This window comes from Dermochelys coriacea, chromosome 8 (genome assembly GCF_009764565.3).
Source record: "Dermochelys coriacea isolate rDerCor1 chromosome 8, rDerCor1.pri.v4, whole genome shotgun sequence".
Lineage (NCBI taxonomy): Eukaryota > Metazoa > Chordata > Testudines > Dermochelyidae > Dermochelys > Dermochelys coriacea.
In genome coordinates, this window is record NC_050075.1 from 15407709 (window position 1) to 15418613 (window position 10905).

Consider the following 10905-nt stretch of genomic DNA (forward strand, 5'->3'; position numbering starts at 1 on the left):
GCCCTACAAATGTTAGGTGTAGTGTACAACTCATTAATATTGTATTATATAGAGCATTTGGGCAGTTATGTGAACCAAGTTGTATTATGTCTTTCCCACAATGCTGTTCGCTTCCACTCAGGCTCAGATAACACTCATAACACTTTGTAACGCTGAAGTCAGCTTTGGCTCCAGCACATTCAAAGGCAAGATGCATGAAAGGTGTGTCCTGTTACAGATTGGAATGTACCTCCACGGCCCAACTGGTACTTGGAATGCAGTATCCAAAACAAAAAGTAAGCTTGATACAAGAAAAGCAAGACCAAAAGTTGATTGGTCGATTTTAATCTTGGCTGTCATGTAGTATGCTCTTTAACCATACTATAAATAGTTTAAGTGCATATTTTTAGAGCACACCTGTGTAAGGTGAACTGATGCTGCCAGAATTGCTTCCCAGAAGGACTAGTGAAGTATGAACTCTTTACTTTCTCTATTATGCTCCTTTTGTCTTTGAAAATAAAAGTTGGCTAAGCTTGGTTAACTGGTCTCTCAAACATTCTTAATAGCATCCCACAAATGTAGTCAAGCAATTGGCTAGATCTTTAAGGAATAGGGGTGAAGTAATATGGAACTCCATAGAGCTCTGTGTGAACTAGGTTGGGTTAGATCAGAGGCAGAATACCTGTGAAAGACAACTCACTGTGGGAGTGTGATGGGATGGACTAGGCACAAAGGCCCCCTGCCACACCCATCCCAGGGAAGGAGCAGTGGAGAGGTCCTCCAAGCAGGCTAGAGTGGCTGTAGGGGAAGCAGCCAATCAGGGTCCAGGAGGCCATAAAAAAGGAGCTGCAGAGCAGGCAGTACTCAGTTGCCTGGAGCAGGAGAAGAAAGGACTGTAGGGCTGGCTGCCTGGAAGAGCAGCAGGGCCACGGACGGTTTGCTAACAAAGACTGGGGGAGCACTGAGGGAGCTCTGGGCTGATTGCTGGGATTGAGCCTGGGGAGGGCTGCAGCCTGTATGAGGGCTGGATTACTAAAGACCAAAGCCCAGGGAGGGCTAGAGAGACCCCACCAAAGGGGTACTGAGATGTTCCCTGGTGAACCGTATACCCCAGAAGGGGTTTGTGCTGGTTAACATGCAGATGCGGTGACTTGGCCAGAGCACTGTGTCACTGACAAAACTGCCTGAAAATCGCTGAAAGGGGTCACTAGAACTAAAGAACGCAGGCATGCCCAACCAGAATGGGGGCACTTATGAGAGGTGGGTGCCAACCCCATTACGGTGGGGGGGGGGAATCTAGGGGCCTGCTCTGTATGAAGTGTTGGCTATTCCAAAGTGCTTGAGGAGACCTTTGGCCATTCGCCTCTGGTAGTGCAGTGTTCCCAGCACATCCAGATTAGTCTCAATGTTTTTTCCATGCAGGAGTCAAAATGAAGGAGTGGTAACAGTGGCACTGTGTACCACATGTCAACAAACCACAGAAACATATCAGAATTTACATGGCCCGTGATTTATGGAATAATTTTTAACATTTTCATATCTGAGTTGCAAAGGCTTGAGCTCTGCAATGAGCATAAAGGATGAAGTGCAGGTTAGTGTTTTACATAGAAAAGGCTTCCAATTGTTTGAGCAGTAGTGAGATCAGGCTAGTGAACAAAATATTTATCCTCGGAGATAGATGGCCAGATCAACCTGACTTGGAAGCTGTTTGAAATCTGAACCCAGAGCTGGGTGTTGAATGTTGCATCTTGAGCCCATTTCTGCCCTTAAATGGTCACTTTTGGGGCATAAGCAAACCTTGAATGGTTTGGAGGCATGGAATGGATATAGACATTAAAGATCAGAGGTTTATCTGAGCCCTCTCAGCATCTTTGGTCTGTAAAACAAGGCTTGATGTTTTGGGTATTTACTGATTATTTAGGCTGGAACTGGGACTAATGGGGGGTGGGGATAGTAGTTCTTAACAATTTTTCTGGTCAGGACCTGGACAACAGCGGTGTGCCTCCAATGCACAGTTGCCAACTTTCACGTGGTAAATAAGCACCCTGACTTTCACAATAAGCTAAAAATCAAGCTCAGCTCATTTCAAAACAAGGCCAAAGTAAGCCAATCCCTAAGAACCCCACACTATGTGACTAGATCTCCCGGCATGCAGTCTGGGACTGTGGTGGGCCTGCTGTGCACCCCTGACTCTCTCCCCCTCCCTTGCCCCTGCTTGCTGGGAGCCAATAAAAAAAAAAGAGCTACAAGCCAAAAACTAGCCAACGAGCAACTCACAAGCCAATTAAGCAAAAACAAGCCCAATTTCTGTGTTTTTTCCGTGGGTTTGGCATGTCTGCTCTAATGTTTCTCGTTTTTGTGTCTCCATATAGGTTCAATGAAAGGTTAGGTGAGGTCTGGGGAAGGTTTGGATCAGTTTTATCCAAATCATTTCACCCATCCTTTGTGGAACATTTTGGGAGGCATTGTGTACAGAAGACCTGATTATTGTGGTTAAGATCAAAGTTATAGTATCAATTGAGTTTCTGGTACAGTCTGTCATGGACTACATCCTGCTCTTGGTGTGAAAGGATTCAGTGATCTAAAAGGCCTTTTGCATTTCTAACTGATCCTAATTTTTCTTTGGAAGATTCACCCACATCAGGAAGAAGTGTGGCTTATGTTGATGGTCTGTGTTTTTAAAAAACTTTTTGTTTCAAAATTTACCTTCAGTAGGTAATTCCCAGTTTGAGAGAGTTCTGGTCTAGTGGTTGGAGCAGGAATGAGGAATGCCCAAGTTTTAATATGTGACAATTATCATCCCAGTTTTAAGACCAGACACTAACATAAATGTTTAAAATAATAACATGCACGTTGGCCAGTTGGTCGCCTTTATTTAACACGAGAACTCTCAGGGAAAGTACAGACTTGAACTTCAGCTACTAGTATTTCACTCTGGGCTCCACAGTCATTCTACTGGCCCAAGGATCAGCAATCCTAGAGGTAGTGGGTAGTTCAGGAAGGATGTATTTAGCTTCTAGCAGGCAGAGATGAGAGGACATCATTAGTTTTCACTACTTACTCGAACCACCTATTCTCTTGCTGTAGCAGCTATACCATCTCCGAGTAGGGGTGTGTGTGTTGATTGTTGGATTATGGTTAGTCAATTGATAATTAGTTGCACGTCAGTCTTTTCTGATTATATTTGGGATGGAGCATGGCTCAGACATCAAACATTGCTGCAGTCTTTGATGTAAGATTTTCCAAATGGGTCATTGTCTTGGTTGATTGATTTTTTTGGTCTATTTGCCCTGATAAAGTATCCTGTAACTCCACATTATTTTTGCATAATTTTTGCATATTGTGTGGTTCATCGTGGACCGTTCCAAGTTAAAACTATTCAGACTGTAAGCTCCTCGGAGCAGTGACTTGATCTATGTTTCCCAAAAAGTACTTGGCAGTAGGGCTGGCTGGAAAAAAAAATTATAATGGAGAACTGAGTTTTAAAGTAAACGACTTTTTTTTTTTTTTTTTTGGTGTGGAAACTTTTAATTTCCACTATTTTTTTAAAAAAATTTTGTTGTTGGATTTTCTTCATTTTTTTTTTCCATTTTCAGCAAAGGAAAACTTTTTTTAAAAAATTTTTCAGTTTTTTTATTAAAATTTTCCACTGAAAATTGACAACAAACAAATTGATTTTGTTGAGGTTTTTTTTTCCCCAGCCAGCTCTGCCTGGCAGGCTTGCAAGTAACATAAACAGATAAGTAATAACAATGTAGAACTGTTTGCTTCGGATGGATTCAGAGTTACTACTCTTCAGGGACGTACTATTTTCGTCCTTTTTGCTCCTACAACAGATCTGTAAGTGTGCTCTGGGCTCCTGAAGATGCACTTTTTTCTTAATTTGGGATGTTTATTCAAGCTTAGTGTTCTCTTCTGGCTGTATGTACCGTTATCAGATTGGTAATGACTTGTAGAGACTGGAAATGTGAGCTAATGAGTCAGGCAATCTTGGTTGTGTTCCCAGTTCTACCACAGACTGACATGCTGTGCGACTTTGGCCAAGTTGCTGAACCCCTCTGCACCTCAGTATCCATCCCATCAGTATGATCTGGGACAATAATAGATACCTAATTCATGGGGTGTGGTGAAGGAATGTGATAGTTCTCTGGTGGGTTGAAAGCGGAAGCTGAACTCTGCGCAGGCTGCCAATTGAAAGGCTCCCCGAGAGGCTTGTGGGAAAGGTGTGAGTAGCTAGAGAATAGCTCTGGTTGCCGAAGAGCTGCAGCAACCTCAGTAGAAGGTTAGAGGTGGGAGTTCCTGCGATGTACAACTGCAAAAAACAGCCAGAGCTATTGAGAGGAAGGCTTCAGACAGCCCGATAGCGTGTTGCTTTCCTGCCAGATAAGGCTTCCTATGAGGGAGTTGGGATCTAGGATATACCTTCCTCTCATAATGCGACATCCTGTCACACAGGCACCTTCTGTTTGAAATGTGCTTTTGTACTGGTACCGTCTAATAAAGAATTTGGGCAATTGCATCTGAGCAAGTGCTGATACAGATGCAGTCAGAGGCCTAAATTTATCCCTGCACCAGGGCAGAGCCTGGTTCAGGGTGGCACTTGCCTCCCCTAGCCTGGATCTGGTTCAGCCCTTGGCATTGGTTAAAGTAGCTCTGAGAGCGACTCTGACTTGTGCTCTGGCTGCAGCAAGTCATTAGGGCTGAGATATAGGCTCAGTCCCTCTGGCCCCTAGAATGGCTCCTACATCAGGGCCCCTACGGCCAGGGAGGGAGGGGTTGAAAAGCTGTCAGAGGCCCCTTATGTCAGGGGGACTGCCCTAGCTGGGGCGGGGGTGCCAGTGCAGCTGCTCTCTGGCTCAGATGGCAAGAAAGTGAAGGATTCCCCCTAGTGGGTTCATGTTCCCCTGGACACAGAAATGCATGGCATACGTGGCCTACATGGCTGTAGATGGAAGCGGTACTTGTAAAGCCAGGCTCTGGTGCTTCAGACCCCTCCCCCGCTCCATTTCTACCGCACAACAAACTCTCCATTAATCACCTCGTGACACTCCAAGCCAGGACAAGCTTGGTGGGAAGCGGGAGGAGACGGAGTCTGACGCTGCTGGCTGGTTTTTATTTACAAGCTGGACCGTGTGTGAAACATCTCCTTTTTTTTTTTTTCTGTATTTGAAACCTTATCACAGGGAAAGCACATCTGCTTTGACAGCAAAACCCACACTGGGATGGCGGGGGGAGGGTGATGTCCCTAAATCCTGAAACACATAGGAAATGATATGCTGGTTAACTAAATAAATACGGGTGGGATGGACAGGTTCTCAGGACATGGGGAGCTGTAGAAAGCTCTGGGAGTTGCTGTCTGAATACTCATGGTTCTTGCCCTATTGATGGGACTCATCGGCAGTTCAGACCACAGAGCTGCTCTCCCACAGACTTCAGCCTCCAGCTGGGCTGAGGAGAGGGAAGACTGTGTTGCTTTAGAAAACGTGTTCCCTGTAGTGCCATTAGCAAAGTGCTAACCCCCACCTGAGTAGCCTGCCATCCAAGGCTATTCAGAACCAATCTGCAACATGCTCCTTGCTGTATATACTATAGCATGGGATTTCTTATTTTTGGGGACAATAGTACTTGCTTCCCTCAGGGGGATGGTGTCAGAATGAATTTATTAATCTTGGGGAGGCATTCAGCCCAGATCCTCAAAGGAATTTAGGTGCCTAACGTCCACTGATTTCACAGTTGTTGTAGGAATTGGAGAGATATAGAAGTACCTAGGCAGAAACGTGAAACATACCAAAGATGATTAATAAACCCAAAGCTCTCGTCTACAGTACAGAAAACAAATGGGGCTGCCTCTGTATTGTGCAGGGAGAACAGAAACCAGCATGTGAAGAAGCAAATGCATCATAACAGAGAGGAATAGCAAGAGTACTGTTTTAACTGGAGGAGCTGGAAACAGTACAATGTCCTGGGTGGCATTAGACACTAATTTTATCTCATTTTCTTACAGTGCTCAGTACAAAATTCAAGTATCTCCAGAAGAGTAAATGGGAGGAGATGGAGGCCTGAGAATTTACCCTTGTGGGACCAAGGATGCAGAGCACATTTGCAATGGAGCTGAATAATTCACAGTTTGGGAGCTGTAAGGAAAAATGTGACCTCCTTCTGCTCCTGTATTTCTAAACTCCCACTTGTCAATCCTCTAGAACAACTCTTATGCTGGAAACTAGATGAATCAGTTTGGCTCAGGCTATCACTTGGATAACTACAATTTAAAAACCAGATACAGAGGGCAAACAAACATCTGTTGGGGGCCTTATCTACAGAGGGCCTTCGACTTTGGCTTGGCAATTAGCACTCTGTGGTGAATTATAATCCCCACTAATTCACAGAAGTAGTATTTATCACTTCAGACCTGGTAAAGATCCCATATGTTTATTGTTGCCATGAGTTTGTGCCTTCTCCAGCCAAAGAATAACTAGGCTTCCATACTGTGCTTTGAACAAAAGGTTTGACTGGAAACTGACAGTATAATGCCGGAGTGTCATGTGTGTGTTTAGGTTGCATGCTGTGATGGATGATTTCTGAACAACCTGGTATAGACCCCTGTAAGCAGCTAAATTACAACAGAGATGAAAATGTTTCTTCACTTTGGACCTTCTGACATCAGTGGTTTTAATTCTGCTGGCATGCTTGTTCCTATGACTTCATTAACAGCCAAATCCTGATACATCAAAACCAATGTAAGAACTTCTTGTGACTTCAGGGTAATGCTGAATTTGGTTCTCTGGCACCGAATGCTTAGGCCTAGTCTACACTACAAAGTCAGGTCAATGTAAGTCATCTTGCATCAGCCTCTTTGTGCATGTGTCTACACTCAAATTTGTCTCTGGCTGATGCAAGTGCCCCACTACAGAGACACAGTAAAAACACCTGCCCGAACTGCAGAGAGCCATGGTTGACCTACTGAGGTCAATGCAGAGTGAGTGTAGCCATTGTATGACCTGTGTTGATTCCAGCAACCTCCACCAATTGTCCCAGTGGACAGTGACCATCCTGGTTATATTTTTAATCTCCACTGCCTATGGGTCACAGAGACTGGAAACCACACACACCCCATTTAACTCCCCCGTGTGCTTTTGAAATGCCTCTTCCTGATTGCCCAGCTTGGCAAGCACACACAGCAGCTCACCTTTGTTACATGCAGTTGCCTTGCCCAGCTGCCTATGCCAGCTCCACGCGCACAGAGGTACAAGATACAGTCCTGCCTGGAGTAAACAAAAAGTATTGGATTTCCTGGACACAGCTGTGGACCAGCTGTAGAAACATGGACATCTACGACCAGACTGCATAGGGGGTACAGAGAAAGGGGTATGATGGGGATCAGCAGCAGTGCTGTGTGAACGCGAAGGAACTTTACCAGGGATATCACAAGGCCAGGGAGGCCAATGATGGATCTGATGCTGCGCCACAGACCTACTGCTTCTACAAGGAACTGCATGCCATCCGTGGTGGAGACCTCACCAGCAACCCACAGACCACTGTGGATACCTCATGGGATCCCAAGATCCTGGCTGTGAACGGCGAGGAGGAGGAGGATGGGATGGGGGAAACATAGCAGGGGACTCCAGCTATGCTGTGAGCCAGGACCTGTTTGAGGCTCCACCAAAGTCTAGCAAGTCCTACCAAGCGAGCACAGATGAGCCTAATGAAGGGGAAGAGAACTCAGGTAAGTGTATACATACATTTTTTCCTTACAATGTTTAATTTTAAAGATGGTGCCGGGCCTGGCCCCAAGTTAACAAGACAAAGGTATCGACTTTTCATTGTTTTACTCGTATAAGAGACAGAGGTAGAGTTGGCATCTGCTTTTCATTTCCTTGTTGGGTTAGGTGGAGGCAGGGGACATGCAGAGCGCTTTGTCTATGCACGTAGGGATGTCCCTTTTATCTTCCTGAGAGATACTCTAAAATCCTCTTCCGTTAGTTTCTAATGATGGCAGCCTTATTTCTTCTGCCATGTGTGATGAGTTTAGCTGGCAGTAAATAGACTCGCATCATATGAGCTCAGGCAGCTTTGAATGCCAGCAGCAGCTGTGTTCTCTGTGCCTTTGTGACTCTCGGGAGTTGGATCTCGGCTACAATCCCCACAGGCTGTGGAAAACTGCCAATCAATATTCACTGTACTGCTGGGTGCCAAGGACAGGCTGTGCTCAGGCATAGGAGATGAGTGTCAGGGCATGGCTCCACTTGCAGATGTAGCATGCTTTGAGTTAAACCAGCCTTCAGAGAGTGCAGTAGGGAAAGCGCTGCAGTTTGTCCACACTGACAGCTTCAAGCGCACTGGCTTGGCCACATTTACGGCTTTCGGAGCGGTGCATTGTAGGCAGCTATCCCAGCATGCAAGTGACTGCAACATGCTTTTCAAGTGAGGTGGAGTGTGACGGGGAGTGTGTTGTGTATATGTGGGGGGAGAGAGAGTGGGGTTTTGGGGGCTGAGAGCATGTCGGCATGCTCTCTTGTAAGTTCAGACATCAGCAGACCCTCTCCCCCCCCGTCTGTCTCTCTCACACACAACTTTCCACACTAATGGTTTGCTTTGTCTCGGAGCAGATAAGCAGCCGACTGTCAGAAACGGAGCTTTCAAAGGGGATATCCACATTCCTGCAGCGATTCAAAAACAATGACAAGAGTAGCTACTTGACTTTAGGGGATTATGGGATGTTTCCAGAGGCTGATCAGAGCGCAGTAATGCAACACCTCATCCACACTGGTGCCGTGGCGCTCCAGTGGGGACACAGCAAACGTTATTCCATTGCGCTGTAGCCGCAGAGTCAGAGCGCTCTATGTGCCTTGCCAGTGTGGACGGGTAGTGAGCTAGTGCGCCCAAGGCTTCTTTATTGCGCTGTCACTCGCAAGTGTAGCCAAGCCCTCAGTCATGACAGCAAAGCACAGAGGCAAGAGGGTTAGAGGAAAGACAGTTTTCCATAACTGGTGGTCTTCAGGATGTGTTGCTCATGTCCCTTCCATGACCCGCCCTCCTCCCCCACTGTCGGAGTGTCCGGCAAGAAGGAACTGAGGGTGGGGAGAGACGGCGGCACCCCTTATACTGCGCCATGTGGCCACCACTCCAGAGGGCGCCAGAGCCAGTCCCCTACGGATACTGCTGAGGGAAAAACTTCTGGCACCGATGCATGTGGCAAGCACACACACCTAATATGGAATGGACACGAGCAACACATCTTGAAGGACACCAGTTACGGAAAAGGTAACTGTCTTTTTTTTTTTATAGCTTAAGGCCACATAAAATCCATCCTCTCCTCCACCCACCCCGCCTCCCTGACTGGCTGTACTCACCAAGGATGGGACTGGAGAGCAGTGCTATGCAGAGGCACTCCAAAGCTGAAGTGTTGATAAGCATGGCTTATTAAAAGTGTATATGGGAAGAGTTTTGAAACTTATCTTTTCCTTTCTCTTGTGACTGTAAATCCAGTGGCACATCTGTCTGTTTATCAGCAGCTTTTGGCAGGGTAGCCTTGAGAGGTGCCCCCTCCTCGCCAGCAGAACACCTGACCCTGAAGAGGACGAGAAAGAGGAGAATGAGGGAGGACATGATTTGTGAGATCCTGTAAGCCAGTGCTTCATCAGACCATGAACAAAGAGCTTGGAGAGCCACCGTGACCAACAGCATGGAAAAGGAAAGAGAGTACAAGAAAGAGGCCTCGGGAGTTGCAGCAGGAAATGTAGCGAATGTAGTAGGTCTTCTCAGGTAGCAAACTCAAGTGCTGCAGGCCCTGATTGATCTACCAATCCAAAAATCCCAGACCTGCCCATCCTTTGCAGTCCTTGGAGAATTCCATGGTCGCTGCTCCCTGCACCTCCTAATATACCACATGGCATCACAGGGCACATCCTTACCACTTCCACTTCATGCCAGGGACAGTAAGGAAAACCACAGCTTTGCATACACTGATCTGTGAGAACCATGGCAGGTGTGTGTGTGTAGCCACACTGGACTATGCTTGTTTCCTCAACTGGACACACATGTTTACTTCCTTTTATAATTTTAAACTTTCACCCCATTAAGTTAAAAACTTGTGTAATAGGGCCTATGTGACTTTTGGTTTTTGCACATTGATTTTCTGCAGCGTTTCTTTTTTTCCCACTGAAGATGGGTTTTTTGGAGAATTAAATTAACTCTTTTAGTGCAGGTCTTTACTACCTGCTGGATCAGTGGGTAGTGATCAATCTATCGGGGATTGATTTATCACATCTCGTCTAGACGTGATAAATCAATCCCCGAACGCGCTCCCCTTTTGACTCCGGAACTCCAGCTCGCGAGAAGCGGAAGTGGAGTTGATGGGGGAGCAGCAAGTAAGTTGACCTGAGATGCGCCAACTTCAGCTACACTATTCAAAGTTGTGTATCTTAGGTTGACCCCCCACCAATGTAGACTAGGGCAAAGTTCACAACCAACATTGCAGAATGCAGAGTTTGCAAAAAATGCAAAGCAGACAGTATTTGTAAATGCATGCCGAGCATCATAGAATTCATAACTACTGCAAAACACCCAGTCATATTCATAAATGTATAGTAAGCACTACAAGCAGCATGTAAAGCTCTAGGCCAGGGGTAGGTAAACTTTTTGGCCCAAGGGCCACACCTGAGTATGGAAATTGTATGGCAGGCCACGAATGCTCACAAAATTGGGGTTTGGGTGCAGGGAGGGAGAGTGAGGGTTCTGGCTGGGGGTGTGGGCTCTGGGATGGGGCCAGAAATGAGGAGTTCGGGGTACAGGAGGGGTGGGTATGGGGGGTGAGGGCTCCAGCAGGGGTGTGGGCTCTGGGGTGGGGCTGGAGATGAGAGGTTTGGGGTATAGGAGGGTGCTTCGGGCTCAGACTGAGGGGTTTGGAGGCAGCGAGGGGGATCAGGG

The 10905-nt window shown here is 46.5% G+C and overlaps 1 long non-coding RNA gene across 2 annotated transcripts in view; it reads left to right on the top strand.

Annotated features, from left to right (window-relative positions):
- The window catches only part of LOC122455583, a 65666-nt gene extending 55550 nt beyond the window's left edge, over positions 1–10116 (top strand). Inside the window, exons 2-3 of one of the 2 annotated variants that reach the window (XR_006273891.1) lie at positions 5984–7702; positions 9492–10116. This is a non-coding gene — a long non-coding RNA (uncharacterized LOC122455583). Of the gene's footprint in view, positions 1–5983; positions 7703–9488 lie in introns of both variants that reach the window. The other variant, XR_006273892.1, reaches the window with a different exon arrangement.
- The last annotated feature ends 789 nt before the right edge of the window (positions 10117–10905 follow it).